General features: G+C 50.8%; 2 non-coding genes across 2 annotated transcripts; both read right to left on the bottom strand.

Annotated features, from left to right (window-relative positions):
- Window positions 1–7,489: 7,489 nt before the first annotated feature.
- On the bottom strand, window positions 7,490–7,562 carry TRNAV-CAC (transfer RNA valine (anticodon CAC)). Its single transcript has one exon. It is a non-coding gene; the product is annotated as a tRNA-Val (tRNA).
- Window positions 7,563–13,229: 5,667 nt separating this feature from the next.
- On the bottom strand, window positions 13,230–13,301 carry TRNAE-UUC (transfer RNA glutamic acid (anticodon UUC)). Its single transcript has one exon. It is a non-coding gene; the product is annotated as a tRNA-Glu (tRNA).
- Between the last annotated feature and the right edge of the window lie 862 nt (window positions 13,302–14,163).

Raw genomic sequence — 14,163 nt, 5'->3', positions numbered from 1 at the left:
TCCCGTCCCAGCCGCGACCCCCAGCTCGGCCCTGTTCCCTCCCGCGGCGCGTTGCCCGTCTGGCGTCATCCTGCCCTCACTGCCGGGAACCGACACCAGCTCGTCCCCGCTTTCCGGTCTTGACTCAGCCTCACTGACGGGAACCCTACCGACCGCCGGGGCGGCCACCCGAGCGAGGGCGGGGGTGTCCGCGGGCGACAGGCGGGCGGGGCACGGGCGTGACTGGGGGCGGAGGGGCGGGGGCGTCGGCCCGCGGGAGGCGGGGCCGGATGTGACCGGAGCGGGGGAGCCGGGACTTCCTCCGGCGGGAGGCGGGGCCGGACGTGACTGAGGGCAAGGGGGCGGGGACTTCCGCCGGCAGGAGGCGGGGCCAGACGTGACAAGGGGCGGGGTACGGGGACGTCAGAGGACGGAGCCGTCCCCGGCTGCTCCGGGTTCAGCGTCGCTACGGGTCTGGGTTTTCCGGGATGTTTGGCGAGCTGGCGAGGTTGGCCGGTGTGCAGCGTCGATGTTCCCGGGACGACTCTTCCGTGGCCCCGGGTGTGACTCGTGCGCGAAAGGGGTCAGGGATTAGACGTCACTCGGACGGCCCCGGGAGTAGGAAGGCGAAATCACCGAGTGACGAACTAATTTGGGGGAAATGAGCGTTAACGTGTCCCTGTTTATCTTTGTAATGAAAATTTACTCGTAATCTGCGCTGCTCATTTTCCGTGATACCTCATGTCTTTTGATCACACTTGAAGTTTGTGTTGCACTGAACTTTCATTTTATTTTAAAAACATTTGACATTTTGGGGTAGATAATATGGGAACGTAATAAAAACAACTCAACCATTAACGTATATGCGAGGAAAAGTAAGTCTCCTTCATGGCTCTGCCCTCGGTTCCCCATTCTAGAAGCAACCACGGCTACGTTTCTTGTAGGGGCTTCTTGAACAACTTATACACGTGGCTATTTATATGTGCATATGGTATGGTTTGAAGTAGGGTTCGGGAGCCAAGGGCCAAGAAAGAATTTTTGAGACCGTTTCCTGCAAAAATGTGGTTCTGTTACAGCTCAGGGGCAGGACTCTTGGGCAGAGAGAGCTAGCCTGGGATATCCGCGAGGAGCAATTGATTTTATATTTTGGAGTTGGGGGAGGTGAAGATAAAGGGAAGTCTCCAAAAGGATTTTCCTTTTTTTTTTTTTTTTAAGATTTTATTCATTTATTTGATAGAGACAGTGAGAGAGGGAACACAAGCAGGGGAATGCGAGAGGGCACAGGGTTTCTGCCTAGCCAGGGAGCCCGGATTAGGGGCTCGATCCCAGGACCAAAGATGCCTGACGGCTGAGCCACCCAGGCGCCCCTCAAAAGGATATTGCATATGTTAAAGAAAATTCGGGATCCTGGAGGCCTGGCTGTTGTGAAGCTGAGGTGGTTTTCTCTCTAGCAAGGCATTAACATAAGTTTGGGGGTTCCTGCAGGAGTGTTACCTTCTGCCGGTCTCAAGTATTTGTCAGTGTTACAAGGAAATGTAATTTTATCTTTTTTTTTTTTTTGCCTTTGTTCTCCACATCACATACATGTATTTTCTCCATTTTTCCTCACCCAAACACCACACGTTCTACACACGCTCTGCCCCCGAGTCTTTTTCAATTAACGTAACTTAGAGCCCCTGAATGAGTCCCAACGTGAGGCACAATGCAGGATTCTACGGCTGGGCTTTAAGGTACTTCCAGCTTTTTGACCATTTAGACAGACGGTCCAACCGTGGGAATTACAGATGCATTTCTGGCCTTTGCCATGCACTGGCTGTTTCCAACCAAAGGGGGAAGTTTGTCCCGTCTTCTAACTGAAGCGGGCAGGATGGTGATGCCCGAGACCCCTCGCTCAGCCGGATGGAGCGCACTTCCCCCAGCAGCATGTGAGGCCGTTGCCTGCAGTACCAAAACTGGAGAATTACTGGCCTGGGTAGTGCGGCCTCTCTGAAAGGCTGCTTTCGCATCTGTTGGAAATCCCTGGCCGCCTGCCCCGCCCCCCCCCCCCCCAAATAGGTAACAGTGGTGCATGTTGTCAGGTGACCTGAGGAGTTAGCCCCCCCCACCGCACCCCCAGCCCCGAGGCCTCCATCCAGCCAGACCTGAGGGAATCGCCAAGGATTCTTGGTCTTGTCACAAAAACGAATTCAAGGACAGACACGCGGCACAGGAGATGGGTAACATAAGCAGGAAAGTTTATTAAAGCGAAAAGTATATTCTTGAGAAGGGAGAGTGGTCAAGCTCAGGAGAGAGACCCGCATTCCCTGTGGGTTGGGTTTCTATCATTTATTGACCTTGTTAATGTTATGCCCCAATAACGGGTCCGTGATTAAAGGAGTGAGACTGATATAAAGCGAAGGTCAAGCAAAGCTTTATTTCGCACCAAGCATCAAGAATCTAACCGAACATTCGGGGACACACCTCTTAAAAGAGAGGGCGACCCTTCTCTGTTTCACAGACTAGTTTTTAAGGGCAAAGGTCATGTGGTCGGGCCTGGCCACGGATAGGTGGCCAATGAAATTGTAACACACACAGGAAACTCCACAGTGATGCTAGGTGACCAATTGAGTTACAATTTACCCTAGTAGATCTTTGACCCAGCCTATCACCTTGGTTGGGATTGGCACCCAAAAAGCTCCTAAAGGGCAGGGCCCATACTCCTTGGTAACCAGGGAGACAGTATGCATGCCCCCCACTGATCGGATGTCTCCCCCTGGCCTGACCTACCCTTGTATCTGGGCTTTGTTACCTGGAGCTGGTTTCTGGGACTTGTTTTTAAGTGTATCCCCTGGGGGAAGGGGAGCAGGGACAGTTTAACTTTAATGAAAGCCTCTTGCTAAGTAGGTCCTTACAGTTAACTAGGGGATGGAATATTTATCACTTGGGGTGGGAAGCAGGGTTTTGCCCTTTTTCTTCCTTATTTGGTCATGGGTTTCCAGTCCCGGCACCTGCCATCTTGGGCCCGTCTGGTTTGATCCCGCTTCCATGGAGGGCAGCCAGGACAGGCCTCTGACCTTCCCGTTGCCGGCCGTGGCTTCCTCATTGCTGGCTTCCGGGTCTGCTTTTAGAACCGAACTGTCTACCCTAACGTGCAGACTACTCTTTCCAGGCCCCAAACACCTGTGACCCAGCCATTTTCTTATTTCTTAGGCAAGTCTCACTGTTTCTAGTCTGAAACACTTCAGAAGGCTCATCATACTTTCCCTGGACCCGGGGTGACAGCAGCCTGGGTCCTGCTTGACAGCAAAGAAGGGAGCAGGGTGAGGAGACCACCGTGCTTCCTGCAGTTTACTTTACAACTTAAGCCGTGGACTCATTTGCTCCTGGAAACGAAGTCTGTTTCCCGTCCCTGAATTTCCCATTTGTGTCCCACCAAGGATCAGACTTCGGAAGGTCCTGGCCAGTCTGGGTGGTAAAGGCCTGCCACTACTAATTCTCTGTACCCTCCATAAAGCCCCGAAATCTGAGCAACAGGGAAGGACTTTTCTCAAGGTCCGCGAAGCTCAGAGGAATTTGCCCACCCTTCTCTAACCCAGCCAGCCCAGCTTCCTGGCATCTACTCAGAAAGGAGCTAGGGGGATGGGTAACCAAGGAATGCTGGAGTAGTTTGTCCGGAACAAGGGTGAGGGAGAGCCACCAATCATTTCGGGCTCCAGACAGAGACAGCAGCAGGCTCACCAGAGGAACCGCAGTTACTCCTCCTCTGCTGTTTGGCTGTAGTTTCTCGGACGCATTCTCTGCCCTATGTGCAACACGGGGAAATGCATTTCCCACCTTCCCAACTCTCAGCAAAGCAAAGGCCAGAATGTCTTACTCTATCTTACAAGGCACTCTACTGCCCTCTAGCGCTCTCTGGTCCAGGTATAGGGGTCTTTTTTTTTGCTATTTCTGGAACACAACATCTCCTGCCTCGGGACCTTTGTACTTGCTGCCACCACCCCAAGCCAGGAAGCTGAGCGCCCAGCTAGACACAGGGCTAATTTCCTCACTTCTTCCAGGTTTTAACTCAAAAAATCACTTTCTCAGGGGCCTTTCCTTGGCCACGCTATCTGAAACTTCTGAAACGCTTCCCCCCCACTCCACCCCTGCCACGCACAAATGAGCACTGCCAGACATTTCATATTCTGCTGCTCTCTATTTCCCCTTAGTACTTATCATCACTGAATATACTATATATTTTTATCTTGTGATGGTCTGTTTCATCCACTAAAATGTAAACTCCATGCGGGCAGGGAAGGGATTTGTTTTGTCTCTCTTTTTGTCATGACCCAGTCCCCAGAGGTCAGAACAGTACCTGGCACTTAGGCTCTCGATAAATATGTGTTTAAGAGAATGTACAATGGCATTGTTTGTCATAGCAGGGAGTGCATCACAGTCTGATATCCATCATGGAGGAAGGGAAAGTGAAGTGGGCAGATGCTCACTATATAATTATTTACAGCAGCTAGAAACAAAGGACTAAATGTGCAGACAAGAACATGGGGAGACCATGAAGTCACAGTGCCAAGTGCAAAAATTATACACACAACAGCTGCACATTTTACAAGGATACACACCATCCAAGGTACGTATCAAACACATTAGCGAGGGTGGGAGTAGGGAATAGGGATAAAAGAAAAGACATTAGACCCCCCCCAAATAGTTTTGTACTCATCCGGGTGGAGAGAAGACAGTGATCCATGTAAAAATTATTTAATGTTGTGATTATATATTTTTGTTCTATACAAACTTTTTTTTTTTTTAGATTTCTTAGAATTTAAAAAAAAATTTTTTTTTTTAGGGGCGCCTGGGTGGCTCAGTCGTTAAGCGTCTACCTTGGCTCAGGTCATGATCCCAGGGTCCTGGGATTTAGCCCCACATTGGGCTCCCTGCTGGTCAGGAAGCCTGCTTTTCCTTCTCCCACTCCCCCTGCTTCTGTTTCCTCTCCCTCGATGTGTCTCTCTCTGTCAAATAAATGAATAAAATCTTTAAGAAAATTATTTTTAATAATCTCTACTCCCAGTGTAGGGATCAAACCCATAACCTCAAGAGCAAGAGTCACATGCTCTGCCAATAGAGACCAACAGAGCCAGCCAGGTGCCCCTCGTACAAACTTTTTTTTTTTTAAGATTTTATTTATTTACAGACAGAGATCACAAGCAGGCAGAGAGGCAGGCAGAGAGAGAGAGGGAAGCAGGCTCCCCGCCGAGCAGAGAGCCTGACTCCGGGTTCAATCCCAGGAACCTGGGACCATGACTTGAGCCGAAAGCAGAGGTTTCAACCCACTGAGCCACCCAGGCGCCCCTCATACAAACTTTTTAATAAAAAAAAAAACTTTAAAATATATATTTATATGAGTATCCAGGACAAGCTTCACATATATGTTTATTTTTTCTAAGAAAAGCTACAACAGTTTTTAACAGCTATGTTAAGGCCAGCTTGACATGCAGATGTACGTATTTAAAATGTACAACTTGTTAAGTTTTGGCACATGTATTGATCTATGTAACCATTTTAAACTCCAGGGCTGACTTGCCTGTTATGCACCATAGTCAGACATCTATGAAAATGCTTTAATTTATTGTAAATTTAAAAATGCTTACATTTTTAAAAAAGATTTTATTTATTTATTTGACATGGAGAGAGATCACAAGTAGGCAGAGAGGCAGGCAGAGAGAGAGGGGAAGCAGGCTCCCCGCTGAGCAGAGAACCTGACAGCGACAGCAACACAGAGTTCCATCCCAGAACCCTGAGACCATGACTGGAGCCAAAGGCAGAGGCTTAACCCACTGAGCCACCAAGGTGCCCCCAAAATGCTTTAATTCTTAAAAAATTATTTTAAATTCAAAGAAAATAGTGAATTTTTATATTAAGATATTTTCACATATTGATATTCATCCTTATACCAACACATTTGTAAAATATTTTTATACTGATGTATTCTTAAAGGCTTTTAATATTTAAAAAATATGTTCTTATGAAGGAAGTGGCCCAAGAAGGTCAAAGTGCCTATGGGCAATAAAAGTCATAACAGAGCTGGCCACAATTAAAATACTGTACATATTCACCCCCATTCCTCTCCCATAAAATTTCTTGGGGCCCCTTTTTAATTCTTATCCCCTGCCATTCTCCTCCCACTGCCAAAGCAACCTATGATCTGCTTCTATCATTATAGTTTTCATTTTCCAGAATTTTATAATCTTCTTTTTAAAGATTTTATTCTTTATTTGAGAGAGAGACAGAGAAAGAGCAGGAGAGGAGCAGAGGGAGGACAAGCAGACTCAGTGAGCACAGACTGGGACTCCTGGGTTTGATCCTAGGATCCTGCGATCACGACCAGGCCGAAACCAAGAGTCAGGCACTTAACTGACTGAGCCATTCAGGGGCCCCCATTTTCTAGAATTTTATATAAATGGAATTTATATAGTACTCTCTTTGGGTTGGGCTTTCAATCAGCATAATTATTTGGAGATCCATGTCGTTTATCAATAGTTCATTCCCTTCTGGGGCGTGAAGTGTTGAGGAGTGTTCTGTTGCATGGGGATACAACAATTTACCTTCACCTGTTAATCGGCCTTTGGGTTGTTTCTAGTTTCTGGCTATTACATGTAAAGCTGCTATGAGCATTCGGGTACCCGTCTTCATACCACATTTGCTTTTTTTTTTTTTTTTTTTTTTTACATAAATCCCAAGGATTAGAATGGCAGAATCATAGTGTAGTAGTTGAACTTTTAAAGAAACTTCAAAGTGGATTTTGGATTCACAGCAGGAGTGCCCGCGTGCATCCGTTTGTCCCACTGTTGACCGCCGGATAGGGCAGGCTTTCAGAATAACCTAGTGGTAGCTCATTGTTTTTAATTTGCGTTGCTCTAATAAATAACGTTGAACACCTTTCCTTGCGATCATCTGTTCATCTGTCTTCTTTGGTGACGTGTCTGTTCAAATGTTTTGCCTACTTTTGGTGAGGGAGAGGTTGGATTGTGAGAATAAGTTTTTAATCAGAGGGAAACATACCGTTTCCACCGATTGAGAACCGAGGACCTGGGGAGTCCTCGTGGGGAGAGACCGAGAAGAGGGAGGGAGAAAGGAGATCACGTTTGAGACGCGGCCGGGTGGTGGCAGCTGAAACGGAGAAGCCGGGAAAGGCGGGTTTGGTGGGGACCCGCTCCTCGGTCTCTCCGTCCTGCGGGCCATCCGGTCCCCCGCACCGGCTGGGCCCCCGCACCGGCTGGGCGATTCCCCGGAGGGGGCGCCCCCAGCCGAGAGGCGGGCCCCTGGGCCGAGTCTGACCGAGAACCCCCAGGGGCCGCATGGGAACCGCGGGCTTCCTTTCGCTTTCTGGGGCCGGAAAGTGACAAAGCAAAGGAGGCGGAGCGGGGGCTGCAAAGCCGCCCGCTGCCCCCCGCAGGGACAAGCCACCTGCCGACCGGCCTCCTGCCCCGGGGTGGGGGGAGATTCGGCCGCAGGACCCCGACGGGGTAAAAGGGACGCGTGTTCCCGCCCGGTTTCGAACCGGGGACCTTTCGCGTGTGAGGCGAACGTGATAACCACTACACTACGGAAACCGGCCGGCAGCCGCCGCCTGCAAAGCCGCCTTGCCGCTGGGCGGCCGCGGGCGGGACCGATGCGCCCCCGCCGGGAAGCTCCGCCCCCGCCGGGAAGCTCCGGCCCTGCGCGAGCTGGGGGGCCGCGGCCGCTGCGGGGGGGGGGGGGGGGGGAGAGCCGCGGCCGCTGCGGGGGGGGGGGGGAGAGCCGCGGCCGCTGCGGGGGGGGGGGAGAGAGCCGCGGCCGCTGCGGGGGGGAGCCGCCGACTGCCGCGAGGGGCTCGGGAAACGCGGGCCGCGCCGCTCCCCCACCCACGCCAGCCGCGTCCCGGGACACCGGGTTCCGCTCCGTTCCCGGTTCTGCTCTGTCCCCGCCCCGGCCCCTCAGGGGTGGCGGCAGATCCCACGGATTCAGGGCTCGGTCCCACCGGACCCCAACCCCACTTCCCCGCGCCCCCCCCCGCCTCAGGCACCTGTCACAAGTGCAAGTTGTCACCTGTGCTTGGGACCACCCGGGTATAGACAGAGCTTCCCACCACCTCCTCCTCCCGCTTGATCACGGGCTAGAATGACGCCCTGAACGCAGGAAAACGGGTCACACATTCCAGTACTGGTTTGTGAGAAAAGGATGCGACGCAGGAACGCCAGATGGAGGAGATGCCTAGGGCAGGGTAGGTGGGAAGGGGCATAGGGTTTCCATGGGTTCCCCAGCCTGGAAGCGCTGCGGACTCCCTACCTCAGGGATATTTTATTTTATTAATTTATTTATTTTTGTGGGGGCCTCATCAAGGAGGCACGATCCATTATGAACTCAATCTCCAGCCTCTCTCCAGAGGAGGTGGGGGATGTCAACGGAAATTTCCAAGTTTCTAATCATAATAGTTTTTCTGGTGACCAGACACCATCCTGAAGCTCTCCAGGAGCTCCTCAGGAGTCACCTCATTAGACTGTAACACACACCTCTCCAGGGAGTTCCAAGGGACTTAGGAGCTCTGGGACAGGAACCAGGGCAAAGAAGAAAGGGGAGAAGGAAACATCCTCCCAGCCTCTTTCTTTCTTAGGAAATTACAAAAGTTTTAGGAGCTCTGGCGGAGGTCCTGGGATGAAGACCAAAGCCCACATTTCTTGCGATATCTCAATGTCACATGACGGCGGCAGGGTCTCTCAGTCAATTGGCGTGTTAGGACTGGGCGCCATTATTTTCCAAGTCCTAACACTTTAGCCAGACAGACACTAGCATGTTCTCTCCGCGTCAGGGGAAGAGGAGTTGGGGCCCTCAGCAGAGACCAAAACTAAGACTTAGGAAGTTGGAGAACTAGGGAAGGCAAACTGAAACGCAGAGGGCAGCAGGACAGTTGTGTCGGGAAAGGCTGTCCAGGGAGGGGATCGCACCCCCCGAGTAGGAGTTAAAAGCGGAAGGTGGCAGGAGGTGGCAGGCGGCAGCGCCCCACATGCTCGCGAGCGCGGCTCAGCAGGTAAGTCTGTCCAGGTGCTGGTGAAGAGAGGTAAGTCTGCACTTGGCGCTCAGCCCTGCTGGGTCCAGCGCTGAGCTCACCAAGGCCCTGCACCCGGTGTGGTGATCCTGAGCCTGGTGGCAGGACAGACGGGCTGATTCCACAAGCAGATGTGGAAGTCCACACAGCTTCTGGAGCTCAGAACTTGGCTTCGCCCACATCTACGCCCTGCTCCCGAGGAAGGCCGCTGCTTCTTTTCCCCAGAGCCGAGACCTGAGTCGAGAATTAAAATGGACCCTGCGCTGGGTGAGGGACCCTGGGCTGGGACCGAGAGAGGGGGTGGCTGGAGTGGGCGTCTCGGCATCTCAGCGACCTCTTCTGTAAGCCAGTTTCACGACTTCTCGCTGAAATATATTTTAAAGGTCAGAACGTTGATCATTGACTCGAAGGTGGAAATCAGGCATGGTGGTGAGCTCCGGGTCCTTCTCGCTGGGATTCTCAAGAGAGACAAAGGGCAGAGTCCAACACCCGGTTGCTAGGTTGATGGGCCCTGGAGGGACAGGGAAGCTCTGAAGATTGCAGCTGTCCTTTCAGTAATTCCAAAATGCTTCCCCCGCTCCCGCCGAGGAATCACTGATCTGTTATTAAACTTTCACTCGGAAACATGCATAATATTTCAGATACCTGCGAAATCTAGAAAGGGTCTGCTGATAGAAACACAGTGTTAGTAATTACAGAACTTTCTCTCACTTTGTAACCCTAAAGCTAGTTAAAATTAGAGTTCTAGGTGGCCCAGTAATTTTACCGTTTTGGCCTTTCTGCCAGTGTTCAAGTGCTCCGTGGGGCAGTCCAGAGCCATGCAAATACACGAGCTGGGCTTGTGAGGTCAGGAATGCGACGCTTAATCCCTTTGGACTTGTAAAACAGCAGTGTCTTTCTATATGGTAACAAATTGCTTGATTTTACTTGTAAGCTGGGAAGTAAGAGGAGTAAGTGAAAATGATGTAACAAACGAGTTAAATGGCCGGTGAATTAAATCCCAACCTCGCGTGACAGATGGGAATGTCACCGCCATGCTAGTGAGGAAGGAGATGGGGGTTTTGGTCAAAGTTGGTTATTGAGTTGTTCTAGTTTGGGTCCAGCAAGCTACAAGGCTTTTTTTTTTTTTTTTTTTTTAAGATTTTTATTTATTTATTTGACAGAGAAAGAGGGAACACAATTAGGGGGTTTGGTAGAGGAAGAAGCAGGCTTCCCGCTAAGCAGGGAGCCCCAGGACCCTGGGATCATGACCTGAGTCGAAGGCAGACCCTTAATGACTGAGCCACTCAGGTGCCCCAAGCTACAAGGTTTTGATGGCTCTTGTGCCCTAGCTCCTAGGAGACCACCCGTGTCCAGTCCCCGCTGCCACAGCGAGAGACCAGTATAGGGGTGGCACAAGGTGGAAATGCCAGAAACATTGCCGGGTTTCCACCCCTTCCCCGCCCAAGTCCACCTGGCCCCACAGGTGGTCAGAGACACCCCCTCTTCCCACCGGGGACACAGAGTTTGCTGGGAGGTGTGAGGCTGAGGGGCCCCACGCAGGAATGGGCCAGCAGAGGTGCGGCTGGGCCTTGCAAAAGCAATGGGTCAGCAAAATCCAACCGAGGGCTCTGGAGAGATGTCTGCCCTGCTCAGCTCCTGCCGGAGGAAAGGGCGGTTGGTGATTGCCACGAACCGCTGTTGACCTCTATCCTCCAGGCAAAGCAAAGCAGTCAGCTGGGTCCAGGGCCCCTACGGACGCCTGTGTGGGAGGTGTAGCGTGGGCGTTGCCAAGGTCTTAGGTTGCTTGTTCAAACCCCAGAACAGTGAAGATGGGTAACAAAACTGGAATTCCAGCTGGGAAGTTTGAGAAAGAAGCCGGAAATCACGATAATACAAATGTAGACCCGGAAAGGCAACTTACCATCTGGTACTAGGAGCAGCTCATGGAGTTGTGGAGCCCGATGGAAGATGAAAACGTGAGCCTCTTGCTCAGAAGGGAGCAAGAAGAGGGCTGCTGGAGGTCGTGAAATATAAAGCTTTTCCCCTTCTCCTGTGGCCTCCCTCCCAACTTGTTGTGATTTTTTTTTTTTAATCTGCTATCTAATGTCATTCTATGTAAAAAAAACATTCAAATAATTAGGATGAATTTTGCCGGATATCATTAGATTGTATGAGGCCCCGTTCTCATCCTCTGCTTTAGCCTGTGCCGATTCGTAGTCAAGCTTCTCTCCTCCCCAGAGGCCCTTAGACTTTGGCTTGTGTCCAAGATCGAGCAAGCACCCATATGCAGAACGTGTCCCGCTTACCAGCTTATGCTGCCTATCCACTGGCCAAAGGCAAATACGTTTTCTGGGAAACGGCTTTCTCATTGTGTTCTCTGTTCACTCGGCCCTGCTGCCTCAATTTCCCCTTGAAAGTTTCTGCTAAGCTCTGCGTACCCTTCCCTGTGAAGGGAACACCTTTTGCCATTTAATGTTGAGATATTTGCAGATTTCTGAGACTGGACCTTTCTCTCTATTGCAATCGTTTTTTTGAGAATCTCTCCTTACTTAACTCCGGATTTGTTTTTAGCCAACGGTGCAAATATAAAAGCATTTAACCCAGGCAGAACCACTGAAGTCACATAATCCATGTTTCCTAGCTCCTATGGGCACACGAATTTTTGTCCTTATCAGACTAGTGGAAATGTTGCACAGAATTCACTCAACTGTTCTTAGTTTACTTCTAAATACACACATTCTACCTTCGGCTTACTGGTAAGTAGGGAAGGCCCGAAAGGAAAAGGAATTCTGGGTTGCGCTGTCTTTGCCTTTCTTTCTGTGTCATTGTTTCCACCATAAGTGGTGGCTAATACCGGAAATAACGTAAGACAGGATATGACAGGATTTCTTGGACCTTGGTTTTTCTTAGGGCACCATTGTCTTCTTTCTCTGTTTGAAGCAAATTCTGCTTGGAATAGAAAGCGCGGCCTCTGAGCTGGAGGGTCAGTTTGTTCCGTCGCAGAGCCAAGGGGCTTGCTGTAGACTCACCTTAAGTCTCTGAACGCCCACTGCATGCCGGGTCTGTCCGGGATTCTGTGTTCAACTGAGGCAGCAGATGCTATGCACAAATGGGCCACGAGGAAGGAGAACAAGAATATTGCCGACATCTTCTCTGTCCCTACGCAGGCGCCGTTGTTCCTCTGGACTCCAGTTACAGAACACACCATCAAAATTATTTAAAAATTTGAGGACATTTTTCAGACACCCCCCCCCCCATTACTAATGTATGTTTGAATGAATCCCAAGATCTGTTGTCAGGAGGTGCTGCTCCCCCAGGCCCATTGTTTTCTCCCTGGTGGTCTACTGGTTAGGATCTGGTGCTTTTACTCACACGACTTGGGTTCGATTCTCAGTCAGGGAAGTATCTTTTCTTTCTGATCACCACCCGCGTTCTACTGTTATTCTGAGCGACTCCGTTTTCACCCAGGCTCGGTTCTGCGCATCCCGCTTGTCATCTGGTTCTGAGGTATATCAGTGTTGAGGGAACAAGGTACCTGTGAAGAATGAGAAATTCCTCTACCTGAACTCAAACTCGCCTCTGCCTCGATTGGAAATTACGGGTTTATTTTTTTTCCCAATGCGAGAATTTCTACATGAAACAAGTGTGAGTATAGCACAAGATTCTGCATCTCTTAGGGTTGGATTGGCATAGGCACGCTTTCAGTAATGGATGTAATGTTTCCCCATTCACTGAAACCCTAAGTTACATTCCAGAGATACAGACCATTCAGGTAATTTTACCATATCCTCTGCCGTTTGGTCTTTTGTAAAAACAAGAATGTAGTTTTATATGGTAATTAGTTCACTTTACCTGTAAGACCGGAATTATCATAAACAGATGAGAACTGACCTTATTAAAATAGCCAATTATATGACCCCAGTCTTTGGTTCCGCAGTGACTTCCTTCTGAGGTTCTCAAAACTGATTTCCGGATCACCTGGGGAAAGCTTGAGAGGCACGTGGACTGTGCCACCACCATCTTCGTGTGGGGATCCCGGGACTTGGCCTTGGCTGGCAGGCGTCAGGAGCCTCGAGGGCACTGGCTGACCTGGGAGACTGAGTGCAACCCGCCTGAATTGCAGTCAGGCTCCAGCAACAATACAATGTTGGTGGTGGTGAGAAGGGAAAAGGAAACAAAGAAAAAGAAAAAAAAAAAAGGGGGGAACCTTAACTTCCCTGACCGGGAATCGAACCCGGGCCGCGGCGGTGAAAGCGCCGAATCCTAACCACTAGACCACCAGGGACAGGTGTGAGAGCAGTTTAGGCAGCATCTCCTGGAAGACGAACGATCCTCAGAATGATGATGGCACCTGTCAGAGACTCTGGAAACGTCTGGGGAAGGTCGTGAAGCAGGTGTGTGCTGCTGGAGGCAGTGACTGCCACATGGGTCAGGAGCTGGAAGGGGACTTTGGTGGCAGAAAGGTTGCAACAGAGATGGTCACAAGTCAAGCCAGGGAAGAGAACAATTTTTCCTACATTTTCATCACTGACTCCCTCAGACCACAAGCGTTTCTCGTGTTTCTTTCTTTTTTGCCCCCTTCATTCCTAAAATGTTTGGGCCTCTCCCACTTCTGTAGTTTCCCCATGGTTGGGGGAGGAAGACATGTCTTTCTTTGGGTCCCTTGCCTCCCACAAAAGGATCTTATTCCTCATCTCCTCCCACTATGGGCCTCCCCGATGCAGAAGGAGGGATATCCTTGGCCAGTGGGACAGGCCCGCCTGGAGCTGCCCCCTCTTCCAGGCCTGACTCTGTTATTTGGGGCCTGGCAGGGCCTGCACAGGTGCCTGAAGTTTGGTTAGGGCTCTCCGCCCATCAGTGTCCCGAGCTGAACTAGGCCTCCAGGGTGTGGCGGTGGGGACCAACAGGTGGCCGAAAGAAGGCTGTTTGCAGGGGTCTGACCAGCTCCTGGTAGTGGGAGGTGAGGTGCCCACACACCTGCACTAGACCCCTCTCCCTGCAGGAAGGACTTAGAATTGAGAGCAGAGGGTCTGCCCTGAGCCACTGTGTGCTCAGACACAGAGCTCTGAGGAGTCCCACAATTCTTCATGCAAACCTGACCTCATGGGTCCTTAAGAAGGTCTTTGTGTCAAGGTAGGTGGGAAGAT

Source organism: Lutra lutra, chromosome 15 (genome assembly GCF_902655055.1).
Source record: "Lutra lutra chromosome 15, mLutLut1.2, whole genome shotgun sequence".
Classification (NCBI taxonomy): domain Eukaryota; kingdom Metazoa; phylum Chordata; class Mammalia; order Carnivora; family Mustelidae; genus Lutra; species Lutra lutra.
This window is presented reverse-complemented; position numbering and strand designations above follow the sequence as displayed.